Source organism: Elgaria multicarinata, chromosome 15 (genome assembly GCF_023053635.1).
Source record: "Elgaria multicarinata webbii isolate HBS135686 ecotype San Diego chromosome 15, rElgMul1.1.pri, whole genome shotgun sequence".
NCBI classification, from domain to species: Eukaryota; Metazoa; Chordata; class Lepidosauria; order Squamata; family Anguidae; genus Elgaria; species Elgaria multicarinata.
Window position 1 is genome coordinate 3,158,560 of NC_086185.1, and position 14,401 is coordinate 3,172,960.

Consider the following 14,401-nt stretch of genomic DNA (forward strand, 5'->3'; position numbering starts at 1 on the left):
GGAGGCTCTGCTCCGTTGGTCCCACATCTTTTCAGGACCTCCCCCCAACACACACACACACCTGACTGCAACCAAGGAATTGGGTTAACTCTCTATTTTCTCCTGGACATTTCTCCTAGGCGATTTTTGCTCCCTACTTTAGTTTTGGTGATTGTCTCTGTTGCTGAGGTTGGCTTTTATAACTTTGGCATTCAAAAACATCCATTATAATTTTATGTTGAGCACTGAAAAATGGAAAGGCAGAATCTAAATGTTGACAACTAGTAACAAGCCAACCAACGATAAATAAATAACTCCGAAGGAATTCAGCAAGTACTAACAAGTGGTTTAGTTGCCCCCATTTCTTCTTGCTCTTACGTTTCTCAACATCGCCTTGAACTAAATCCACAGGCTAGCTATCGCTGCTTTCATCACTCTCTTCTTCTGAATCCTCTTCTTTGAGGGCTCTCCGCAAAGGATTGGCACATGGGCTGCAGCACCATTAAAGGGAGAGAGAGAGAACATGTTGTTTTTCCTGGAAAACTCCTGAGGCCGTACATGGCTGTTGTGGGGGGTTAAGAATCTACCTCCTATTAGTGTCAGACTACTCCACTCTGGCTGTGGAATGAACTCCCTAGAGAGGTTCGCCTGGCACCTATGTTCGACACCAGGTGAAGTCCTTTTTATTTTCTCAGTATTTTATCTGTCATCTTAGTGTCCTGCTTCCTCGCCCTCCCACCAAAGTGCGAGGCAATTAAGAGGTCTGCTAAGTAACCCATAAAGCTTTATTCAGCAAATAAACATCTCTTTGCACTTCAATAGAGTTTAAACTCTAGGAACTTAATTCTAGGGTGACATTTGGCTAAACTAAGCGAGACAATAGTCTTTTCAATAAAAGGGAAAGCCTTTTCCTAAGCCCCCTTTAACTTCAAGGAGGATTCCTGTGACAAAGCTTTTGGCGAGAAGCTAGACGAGACGATCGCTTCTCGGCTTCTTTTACCTCTGCCTGTTTAAGTCTGTGGAGGACTCTAGGATCAGCCCATTCTGAAGTCCCTTTCCCCATCTGGAGATTGCTGATTTCCCACAGACTGTGAGTTGTTAACATTTTAATTGATAAGATCCAGCGCAGGTTCATCCCCAGCTGTTGAAGAGCCTGGGAGAATCACCTCGCCCACTTCCTGTGTAGGCTGGAACATTTCTGCCTCTGTGTTTTCTGCTTCAGAAACTGAGGCCATAGCTAGACCTAAGGATTATCCCAGGCAAATGGAGGGGTCGTCCCTGCCTGCTCCCGGGATCCCCTGTGTGTCATTTGGATGCACAGGGATGATCCCAGGATGATCCCGGGATATAGGCCTGATCTAGCCATGGCCTGATTCCGATTGATAGCCTGAAACTCTTTCCACCCCCACTGTGTTTTTATACTGTTGTTTGTTTTATACTTTGAATTGTTTTCATGTTTTTCATTTTTGTGAACCACCCAGAGAGCTTTGGCTATTGGGTGGTATAGAAATGCAATAAAAAAATGAAATTGCCCATTGAAGCCCAGTAGCTTTAACTTTTTGATGCTTTGTACTGTTTCTTTTTAATGCTCTTGGTTTTATTCTTGTTTAAATTTTATTATTATTATTATTATTATTATTATTATTATTATTATTATTATATTTATTTGTATCCCGCCTTTTGCCCAATGCTGGGCCTCACCACCTTTGTACACCACCTTGATGATGCTTTAGAATATATGGTGGTATATAAATGTGAATAATACATAAAATCACCTGAGATTTGAACCCATGGTTTGGGTCCAGGCTACCTGTGGGATTGCCTTCTCCCATACAATCCGCCCTGCACACTCAGGTCCTTTGGGAAAAATCTACTTCAGCTAGCAAGAACTAGATTAACAACTGTTACCCAGAGGACCTTCTCTTCTGCGGCTCCCAGACTGTGGAATGGCCTGCTGGAGGAGACTTGTTAACTTGACGGTCTCCTAGCATTCAAGAAAGCTGTAAAGACTGATTTCTTCCGGGAGGCCTATCCAGTGGAATTTTAAGATGTTTTTAGGATTTTTTTAGGATGTTTTTAACAATGTATATTATGTTTTAATTGAGTATTACATATTTTATCATTTATTGTTGTTCCCTGCCTCGATCAAAATGGAGAGGCGGGCAAGAAATATTATTGTTGTTGTTGTTGTTGTTGTTGTTGTTGTTGTTATTATTATTATTATTATTAGTTTATTCTGACTAAGGGTTTCCCCCTGTTGAATTGGAGTCCAGAGAGGGGGAGGTGCAAACTCAGCATGCAAAGTGGGGCATGCGGGGGGGAGGGGCAGGGGGAAAGAGTGGTTGTGCATGTGTTAATGCATGCATGCGCATGCAGACTGTGTTTGTGTCCATCCGTCCACGAATGTAAGGTAATAAGCAAACAGCAGCATATTTCCTTAGCTTGCATAATGCATGCATGGTTGTAAAGTTCTATTTTCAGTACACCTCCTACACAGGCTTGATTACAATTGGGATAAATAGTTTAACCTACTTCCTAATAATGATTTGCTGAATTATGATGGATTTTACAGCCAGCCATAAAGCTCAGCCTTCTCACTGGTAGTTTCAAAACTGTGGGATTCCTTTCCTGTTGACTTGTGTATCTCGCTCACCCTTTTTGTCCAGGCCTGAAAGCAAGCCTTGGAGATTTCTTTCTTCTATGCTGACTTTAACTGAGGTTCAGGAATGTGCACTGATTCGCATTATCTAATGCACATCAGTGCATCTGCACAAGTGCAAAAGTTTTCATGAGTGCAAATACAAATTAGCGCAAAGTGAAAAACCAGTCCACAAGTCCGTAGAATCCGTGTGACTTGGAAAAGGCTGGTGAATCCACAGGTTGGTTTTGTAGAAATCCAAATTCATTTAAATCCATTGCAGATTACTCTAACTTTCCGTGTTGAACCCTCACCCGTCGTTATCTGATCTCCCCTCAGTCTACTGCTCTAGGCGCTTTTCCCTATTCCCAGCTCAGTTCTAGCAACCCCAGACTTCTGCTTTATATCTGAACAGGGCAGGTAACATCAATCTGTCACATCCAATTCAACTTTCAGAAATACTAAGACAGATGTGGAATTCTTCACTTGTGCGTGACACCTGCAAGTGGGGAAAACACAATAAAAATGCATACAGTTGTCATAATTACCCAATAAATATCATCCCTTGAAGATGTGCTGAAAGAAAGTACGGGAACCCTATACTGAAACAGGCACCGTCTTGAAACTAGAAAAACCAGCACCATCTTTCCTTTTTCACTTCTTTTGATCTATTCATACATTTCAAATAGGATATGCTAGAAGTTAAAATGATTTCTCATCAAGTTAATTCTAGCATATATTTTTTTAAACGCCTTTTAAACATTCAGTAGTATCCTTGTAATAGTAACTATCCAACCACTTTCCTCACCACCCAGTCACTTCAGCATTGATATGATTCCTCTCCAAATTTGTTTTCTGGGACTCATCTTAGCAGACAATTCCTTGCTAATTCTTGGCTGCAGATTGGAGACTTGCCAACAGCTCTGCTTGGCTATCCACAGTTTAAACATTGGGTGCCGTGAGCAGATAAAGTTGTAAATGCGAAGATTGGCGTGGCAGGAGGCCCATGTGTGGAAACATTCAAGAAATAACCATCTGGCAAGCCAAGTTAAAGAATGAGCCGAGGTGTAGTTCCATATGTACAAGCTGGGCAATTTCCTTTCATGGTAAACGATTTGATAGCCTAGGAACTTTGTGCTAAAAGTTTGTATCGGAACGGAGATTCTGCCTTAGCCCTGATTAGTCTGTTCAGACTAGGATTGTCTTAGGGTGTTCCCTTACGAATGACCAAAAAAAAAAAAAAAAAAAGGACAAGAGAGGACACCCAGTCTGCATAAAAAGTACATATGCGAATTTATACACAGAGATGCAACTTTGGAGATAATTATTATAACTTAAATAGAAATACAGTACATCTCACCATAGACTGTGACCCTGTCTGTTCAATCTACTGTCCTGGTGCTCACCGGTGATTGGCAACAGTCCTTAATGTATCTCTAAACTGGAGGACAGGCCCTCAAATAGACAATAGTCTACTGGCAGCCTTTCAAATTGCAGACTGTTCTCTGTAAATTGGACACATGGCCAATCTGGATTGTCTAACCTATCTGGCAGGTGCTCCCAGGGAGAGAAATGTCTTTCCCTAATATCTTCTACATGATCCTCTGTAACTGTAGATGCCCAGATTTGGATTTGGGGCCTTCAACATACACAGCATGTGCTGTACACACGTCCTGAGACTTGTGGCCTGCCAGAGGAGACTCGTCAACAGTCTATCAGCATTTAAGAAAGCTATTAAAACTGATCTCTTCCAGAAGGCCTATCCAGTGTGATTTTAGAATGTTTTAAAATGATTTTAGGATGTTTTAACAATGTATATTATGTTCTAATTCAGTTTTATGTATTTTATATTTACTGTTGTTCCCCGCCTCAATCAGAATGGATAGGCGGGTAAGAAATATTATTATTATTATTATTATTATTATTATTATTATTATTATTATTGGGGTCCTACTCACATTCACATTCGGGGTTGGAATAGAGCATGTTTGCATGCTTTACAAACAGGAAGAAAATTCCCGTACAACTCCCTAGAAAATCAGTCAATGAGCGAACGATGGAACAAAGGAAGCCTGACCATCCGCAAAACACAACACAATCTGTACTTCCCCACTGCAGCCATTTTCAGCCCAATGGCGGAGATACATTTTTGCATGGGAAAACCCATTTCTTACCTCATCTCTACTATAAAACAGCAAAACGGAAGAACAGCCATGATCATTATTCCTCCAATTCCGACGCCAAACATCCGCAGGATCTGTTGAGGGCCTGTTATTGACAGATCAACATAAGCGTGGCTTGTATCTGACCTACATCGTAAATAGTGAGTTTGGCTTTATGGACACATCAGAAAAAGGTCACTGCCAGGACACTCACCAAGCAATCCTATGGCACATTTTACAGCAGGGAAAGGGCCTCCAGGCAGAGTGGGAAGTGAGCTGGACGCTTTTTCTTCTGCCCTACCATTGATTACCATGAGGGAATTAACGATAGCAGCCCCAGGCATGGCTTAGGGTTGTGCCGCTTCTGTGGCCACATCAGGGAAACAAAGGCACTTTGGATGCCCAGGTTCCCCCAGCTTTGCCTGCAGAACTCCTATGCTGGCAGAGGTTTCTGCCAGAGTTCAGGAGAACTTGTAGCGTCATAGGAGGCCATACCAGTAGTGTGCCTCTATCTCCACTGGTGGAGCAGAACTTACAACCTTTTTATCAGGACAGATCAAAGGAAGGACTTCTTCACACAGCACAGAGTTAAACTATGGAATTCATTGCCAAAAGATGTAGTGAAGGCCACCAATTTGGGTGGCTTTAAAAGGGATCAGACAAATTCATGGAGAAGATTATCAATGGCTACTAAGTCCTGGTGGCTGAATGCTATCTCCAGGATCAGAGGCAGAATTTCTAAATATACCAATTACTGGGAAATATGGGTAGGAAAGTGCTGTTGCACTCATTTCATGCTTGTGGGTTCCCCGTAGGCAGCTGGTTGTCCACTGTGTGAACAGAATGCTGGTCTAGCTGCACCTTTCAGCATGGCTTGTCTTAATTCTTATCCTTCCTGATGCTCGTCAGCCAGCATTTTTGTGGAACTTTGATTGCACCCATGTATATGTATGTGTGTGTATATCTACCTATATCAAATAAAGCCTGGTGGGAATGAGGTAGTAGAGTCCTAAGCTTGTAGAATGCACTTTCTACTATTCAGACTCTAGGTCAGGTGTCATATTTTCATGCCACCCTGAGATCCTTGAGATATAAGGCAGGATATAAATGTTTTAATAAATAGATAGATAAATAGATAAATAATAAGGGTCTGCAAGTAGCATGGCAGTGAGAGAGCTGACAGGTTCTCACCTCCCCCCTTGTGAGAGTTTTGCTTTTAGGTTGCTTTTGTTTTAATGAGGGGGAGGATTCAAAATTGATGATCCGTCATCTATAGACTGAAGTGGTAGAGTCCACTCTACCATCCCAGGACTCTACCACCTTGATCCACTGCATGCGGGACCATACATAGGTTCTGTAACATCAGTTATTGCTGCAGATGGAGAAACGTCCCCTCCCTTCACCCCCCTGGAATTCAACTCTGATTTCAAACTTTTCAGATGTAAACCAGTCATTCCCTTCCTTTGTATTTAGAAACTCAGGACCACTTTAAAGAGAATGGCTATGAATTGCAAAAGCAGTTTTCAAGAATTAAAAACAACTTTTAAAACACAGTCCTGCTCTGCTCCTTGTTGGAGCAACTTACAGACAACACTTCCAGTCCCGGCACCACTTGGAGCTTTCCATGGTGCTGAACACTTTCTATCTTGCTTCCCTAAAAAAACTGACTCCTGGTCAAGATCTGATTCATTGTGGAACCCTATAACCCAGGGTACAGCACAAGGCCTAAACAGAACCGACAACCTGAAAATGGCACACTTTGCTGCAAATTTAACTGTGACCTCAATCAAGATGGAAAACCAAAAGAGCAGCCCTGCTGGACCAGTCCTAAGTTCCATCTAGCCCATCACCTTCCTTCCCACAGAGTCCAACCAGATTGATCCAGGAAGCCCACCATCATGGCCTGTAGGCAACAGCCCTTCTTTGCTGCTGTCTGAAGTGGAAGAGCAAACTTCAGTGAAGTTAAGAACCTACCAACTGAACAGGGCAATCAAATTGCTCGTTACCCCCTTGCAGGAGATAACCAGAGGCTGTCCTAGGAAAACGCGAGAACCCTGCATCTCAGCTGCCTGCAAAGCATTTGCTTTTTGTCAACAGAATGTGCGCAGTGGGTGCTCGGTGGGCCATAAGCACATGTTGTCTACTGACATATGTTGCACATCGTGAAGCATTTGAGTGCTGTTGTGAAGCGTTTTGAGTACCTAATTGCTCTACAAACAGATAACTTGACGGAAAAGAAGCTGTAGCAAAGAATACAAAACTAGCATCTTTATTTTTAATCAATGATTTAAAGATGCTTTCAAGACAGGAGGGGAGTTGTAGTATTCATATGTATTGACATAAAACAAAACTGACCAATAGTAGTTGAGTACTATTCACTGTGACTGACAAGGGTACTCCAGGTTCTCAGACTTTAGTCTTTCCCAGTACAGCCAGCTGAGATGCGCCTAACATTAACTGCCCCTAACATTAAATGGCAATGTTAGGGGCAAGCAAATTTTAAGAACTTTGGGGTGGATTGGGTGTAAGGTGACCCTTTTCTTCTTCTTTAAACAGAAAAAAGTGTTACTGCTTAAAGTAGTGGCTTGGCTGTCCTCAGCAGCCTGGAGGCATCCTGTTCATCATTTGGATACAACACCCAACCAGAAAGACGGTACGTCATGAAATAATCCCAAATTACAAAGTAATGTGGGGGGGGGGGGAGGGAACAAGTTCTAATAGCATACTGACCGTCCATATTGCTATACTGCACTACCTGATAAAAGCAACGTCAAAGTCTTGGCTGAAGATAGTAGCTCCAAAGGTAAAGAGGCACATGAAAGAATATGTATCCCTATGTAGACAGATGATGCAAGGCGCCAAGAGGCTGAACACCACTTACGGTCTTCGAGTGGAGTGTAGCAGTCCAATTGAACATGTTTTTTGGAAGACGCACAACACTTATGTTTCAGGCACAACGTCTCGTTGTTGATATACTCTCCAGCTTGGCAAGGTACCACTGCTTGATTTCCTTTGGGTCGACATGCTTTGGGAAATGAAGCAAACAAAACAAAACAAAGACGTAGGATTTCCAAGATGGATTTTCAGCACACACACATACAATGCTGCTCAAGGCAACACTTGAGGTCTTGGATGGTATGCAAAGCCCTTCACGACGACTGCTGCCCTGGTGCTCCTATTTGTCTTGACATCTCCTGACAGCACCTTCTCGCTTAGGCATCAACACTATGCAGAGGGGAAAAGGTGGCAGAACAGGAATGTCCAGGGAGGATCAAGCATCAAGCTGCTGATTCTGAAAATACATTTTCAATTGACCTGTGGGAATTGGAAGTTCCAGAATAAGACACAGGGAAGACCCTTTGCCCTTGAGCAAGACACATGGTTGAAAGATGTATATATACACACACAAACACACAGTAAATGACTATTTCCAAGTGTGAGGTTGAGGTTTGCCTCAAATGTTGCTCTTCTCATCAACTCTGTGGTCAGGGACCAGAGGAACCATGTGATGATCTGTGCCATTAATAGGGTTTTGCAGTGCCATTGGTCACCTGAAGATCAGCCCTCCACCATGTACCGCAAATGTGAACCGCCCAGGGAGCTTCAGCTATTGGGCAGTATAAAAATGCAATAAATAAATAAATTGACATGGGGGAGAGAGAGATAATCCCACTGGGAATGCAAAAACCATTGAGAGCACCTAAATCTCTTCTCTGGGTCAATGGTGTGACAGGTGGCTATTTGGGAGAGACTTTGCTATAGGGGCCCCTGCCCATAGAATGCCCTTCCTAGGGAACACCACCTGCCTTCATTGTATACATTGAAGGTTACCTGTGGGATCGCCTTCCCACGTATAATCCACCCAGCACACTCAGGTCCTCTGGGAAGTATTTACTCCAGTCAGCCAAAACTAGGCTGACCACCATTACCCAGGGGACCTTCTCTTCTCTCGCTCTCAGACTGTGGAATGGCCTGCCAGGAGAGATTCGCCAACTTAATAGTCTTTCCAAAAAAAAAAAAAAAAAAAAAGCCATGAAGACTGATCTCTTCTGGCAGGCCCACCCAGTCAAATTTAAGATGTCTGGCTCTTATTTTAATAATGTATTTGTTTTGTATGTTTTTAATCAGTTTTATGTATTTTATAGTATTTTTGTATTCAGTGTTGCTCCTCGCCTTGGTCTAGAGGGAGAGACAGGTAAGAAATATGTTGTTGTTGTTGTTGTTATTATTATTTAGACTCCAAGTTCAGACCTTACTCCTCCAATAGTTTTAATTTCTATTCTGATGCTCTCAGAATAGTATTTTGATATTTTCATTGTTGTATTTATTACTTTGCTTGTTATTTTACTGTTGCTTAGAGGGGGTGCTGATGATGTTCGTAAATCATCCTTTCTGTTGGCCTGCCTGCCTGAACCCTGGTTGTCCTTGACCTCCATCAGCAGTCAGCCACAGTGCAGGAGCAAAGATGAAAAGAGCAAAGCTCCTTGTTCTGGCCTGCCTTGGCCAATTAGAGCGGCCTTCTCCCTGTCGCCCGGCCAACTGAGCTTTCAGTGGAGTTCTGCAGTAGTAAGTCCAGCGTTTCAAACCTATCGACCAGTGGGGGGGGGGGGGAATGAAAGATAATGCCGCAGTAGCACTTACTCACTGGGTTGAAGAAGTTCACCACCTTTTCAGATACCCCTTCTATCTTGGTCCTCTGCTCGCTGCGAGCCACGTCAATTCTGTTGGAAACATCTCGAGTTGGCCTTCCAAAACCTGAAAGGCTCAGTCCAATTAAAATGGTTTTTTTTTTATAGTTCAACAAAGCAGCTAAAATTATTGGAACACTCTTGACCAGTTCTGGACCAAGCAGAAACCCATGGGACGTGGTACCAGGCAGCAAGTGTCAGGGCAGCACAGAATTGAGGCAAAGCAGGAGGAAAGTTAGAGCACCCAAGAGAGGTCCTCATGAACCACAAGGTCTGAGAGCAAACTGAAGCCTTTTATGCTACAGCCTTGAACTATTCCATTTGTCTTTTACTCTGCTACCAACATTGCTCACTGTCGTATGTTTATTTATTTATTTATTTATTTATTTATTAAATTTATATACCGCCCCATAGCCGAAGCTCTCTGGGCAGTTTACAAACAGCGCTTTCTTTGCAATACTCACTTGGGCTGATAGCATGACACAACACATACAAGCATTTTGCTAAAATTCGTGTCACAGATATTGTCATGTGTACCATTCCTGCAACAACAAAAAAACACCAACAACCTATATATCTGTCCGTTAGGGAGGGGACTGCTCTTTTTGCATGACTTTTGCTTGCAACAGCAAAGAAATTCAGGCACAGAAGAATCACAGTCCAGTCATCATTGTGATCTGAGCCTAGCAAACTTCTCAACTTCCTAAAGTTCAAAATAACTTCCTTGCACATCATGAACTGTTCTTTGGATGAGGACTGGATGGTGGTGAATGAGTGCAGCGGTTAGAGGAACCTTCCAGACCAACCAGGTGCCCTCCAGATTTTGGATTACAACTCCCATCAGCCCCTACTAGCACAGTCAATGTACATGAATGATGGAGGTTGTACTTCAAAACATCTGAAGGGTGGGAAGGATGAGGATGGTAGTTGGTCCAGAACATCTGATGGGCGCCAGACTGAAGAAGGCTGTTGCACTTTCATCTCACCACAGCGGCCCTGACACTGCTTTCAGCAGCCAGCTTTTGACTGTTTATGATCACAGCTTTAATCAATGTTTAATTGATTAATCTGATTAAATGGACAAAAACAGGGCAGCTCTATATTTAACCAGAGAACCTTGGTTGACCTTTAGGCAGCCAGAAAAGTAGCATTTCAGCTCATTACTGCAGAAACGCATAGTACAACGCTTAACATTCTGGAGAACAGAATAATTCTTGCTTACATTGGGCTGGGGGAATCTCAGTATTAATGAGTTAAAACATTGTAATTCATTTGAACTAGAATAGGGTGACCAACTGTCAGGATTTCCCCGGATTTGTCCTGGTTTTTGTTCTTTCCATGGCGTCAGGGGGGATTTTCTATAATTTTCAATAATGTCCTGGAATGACACCTTCCTCTTTAAGGCTGCCATTAGCATGGCAGGAGGGAATGACATGTGTTCTTGAGGCACATCATTCCCCCACCCTGAGCTCCAATTGAGGTCTTAAAGGGAAAAGTGGGTCATTTGTGGACATTATAGAAAAGGCCCCAATTGGAGTGGATGGTGGTAGTGCAGAATGAAATCCTTTCCCCTCCTCCACTCCAATCAGGTTCTTTAAGGTGGTGGGGGAATAACGTACTTTCTGCAGGACTCAGAAAGCTGCTTCCCCACACACACACTAGGTGTCCTCTTTTTTGGTTTCCCAAATATGGTCACCCTAAACTAGAAGACATGAATGGGGAAGAAGGAAAACATACCTTAATACCGGGTTCTGAGGAATAAGGAAATAATAAAAAACCTACAATAAGATAAAATTTACTTTCCTCTCTTTTAGTTTCAATCAATTCTGTTGTGTCCAGAGTTTCTAGTCTTTAGATACACTCAAGAGTTTGTCCCAACTCAAGTAAGTACACCTCTATATTTGCAGTCATTGTAAACCACCCGGTATATAAGGTCACTCAAGCAAGGAAGCTGTGTAATATTCATCACTATAGGAATCTCCATTGTGACTTATGTATTTGGTAATGACTTCCAGAGGAGTGGGCTGTTTCAGCAATAAGTCTTGTGACACGTTAGAGACTAACAGATTTATGATTGATTACATTTATGCTACAATAAATGCCAATCTTTAACATGTGCTTAAGGACTCTCATTTAGTAATAAGACATCACAATGCATCAACATGAAATCAAGAAAAGGCCACACACACATAGAGCAAAGTAGCCAGGGATATGTGAGAGAAATAAAGCAGTAGAAGCCCTCTTGCTGACAATTAGCTAGAAAAAAGGTGTATCATGACCCATCAACACACAGCTATCTCCATTAAAAGAAAAGAAGGAAGGTCTCCTCCTTACGGCAAGAGATTATTAGGAAGCACAAAGGGTGTTCATGAAAGCTGTTTCCTCTCCCCCACCCCTCAAAGCAGAGTTAGGAAAATAAGCTGACCATTTTACAATGTGCAGCTTTTATACAGCTGGTGGGTCACTGTGTGAACAGGGCGCTGGACTAGATGGACCTTGGTGTGATCCAGCATGGCTCTTCTTATGTACTTATGAGCATCCATCAAGGGCACCTTAAGTTCTTCTACAATTCTGTGTTAGAGTAATACCTTCCTGCCACATTGGAATCCTTCCTACTTTGGAGATGGGTATTGCATTCAGCTTTAACCTGTTTTTCCAAAGTTGAAGGGACAGGGACCTACGGTTAGCTGACTTTAGCTCTGGAAACAAGTAATCTCTTCTAGGAGGAAGCCTAGCTAGTTCTTGAGTGAAGGAAGGAACATTTAAAGACACCATAGCTTTGGAGAGGATAGGAAGCCATCCTTATTAAATGACCTAACATGGGAAGGTTCTTCCGCTGAACCCAGATCAAGGCCATTCCCCTTAGAACTGTATTGCTGCATCTAACAGGGAGAATCTTGAAAGACACCTTATGACAATTCAGAGCATTGGTCCATCCAGCCCAGGATTATCTACACCGAGTGGCAGCAGCTTTCCAGGGGGGCAGGCAGAGAAGGGTCTTTCTCAGCCCTACTTGGAGGCACCACTAATTGAACATGGGACCTTTCGCTTGCAAAGCATGTGCTCTGCACCACTGAGCTATGGTCCTTCCCCTGATCTTGAGTGGGCGGATGGGTTTGCTTAGCTTTGCTTTATCTGACGGCTTGAATACGTGAAAATGATATGGTGGTAAGCCTTGTGAGTCTTTAGTATATTTTTGTATAATCAACTTAGGTTTTGGATAGTTTATAAATTATAATTACAAGTTTCACGATTTCTTCTTTAGATAAACCTTGGAGGGTTCCACTCTAAATGTATAGCCGCGGCTCCTTTTGTGAACCAGTTGGTGAGGCCAATATACCGTTTTCTTGTATTGAATGTAGTATATGACAACGTATGTGATTGGTTAAAAATGCTGAGTAAGTTGTTTTTGTATCATTCTACAGCGTCCTACTGATGAAGAATTCTCAAAACAGGACTTGTACCGGACTACTGTTTATTAGATGCTTTATGAAATTATTTATTAGACGCATACATTGTGAGATTATTGATTCTTATCATGAATGTTTAATGGATGCCAACTTATTGTAGGTTTCATTATGAATGTTTGATGAACATCTTGTAAATGTTATCTATATGCCTGACTTTTGTACATTAGTGGTATCTTCTGAACTATTCATCTATAAATATTTCTTAGTACCTTTGTGGTTGAGTGTTATCACTCTTATTGTACCATTGCCTTGAGGAAGAGGCATGGTTATCAGAGGGGGTCTGCTGTACCTGTTTCTCTCCCAGAGTTGGCTGAATATGCTTGAGAATGCAAGTGGGAAAATAGAAGCGGTTTTTGGAGGGAAACCGACAGGCCACCCACTTTTGAGGGTGCCCAGAATTGCTTATGTGCTCTGGTGAAGACCTCTGGGTTGATGTCTGGATCGGTCTCAGGTAAGGTGGAAAATAAGGGGTAGGAGGCACACAATACTGCATCTTCCTGCTCCTGGGAGGGGAGATGCCATAATTGGCCTCCATATGCTGCATTGTGCAAGGGTTGGTTACTGTAAAGGTGCCGGATGCCACAGGCTGCGATAGAATCCTTGGTGAGGCATCGGCTTTTGCCTGGACACAGGTCCCCGGATAGTCCCTCATGGTCTGAAGATGCGGTGACCAACAGCTCTTCTAATTCAACTGGGGGAGGTGCTTTATGAGCAGCAGCTTGGGTCTGGACAACTCTAATTTAAGTTACTGCCCTTTCTTTTCCAGATTTGGAGCTTTTGTTTGTTGGAGCCATCTTATAGCAAAATAAGAAAAAAGCCAAGATAATGAAAAATAAAATGGTAGCTCTCGTTTTTTAAAGATGAGAACAGAAAAATTGGAAAAGGACAGAAAGCAAACTTGTAGATACAAAAATCAGATAAATAAGAGGCCTGATTACAGAATTTGTTGAAAGAGAAACTAGAAGAGGCGGTGGCCTTTTCTACACCTAAGGATTATCCCAGGCAAATGGAGGGATCGTCTCTGCCTGCTCCCAGGATCCCCAGTGTGTCATTTGGATGCACAGGGATGATCCCAGGAAAAAGGCAGGTGTAGAAGGCCTCTGTCTTGGGTAGAGACAAAGAGCAAACTGGCTGGGAAGAGCCACAGAGGCCAGGACCAAGGCAAAAAGCCTGGTCCTGTGCAGTGGGAGGAGTTAACCCAGGACGGATGTCTTCTTACACAGGAAGTGAACCGATTTTCTTTGGTAGCAAGTCTGACAGCCAGGAATCAAGACAATATTTGTTTGCAAACTTTTTCGCCCATATATAAAACTGTTTTGCAATCTCCCAGCAAATGGCTATGGTTGGACATGCCTAACACAGGATACCACAACATTGCTGGAGAAGGACACCGTGGTGGTTCTATTCTAGTACGTTGTAAAATACATGCCCTACTAAAAGCCAAAGTGGCACCTAGACATGCAT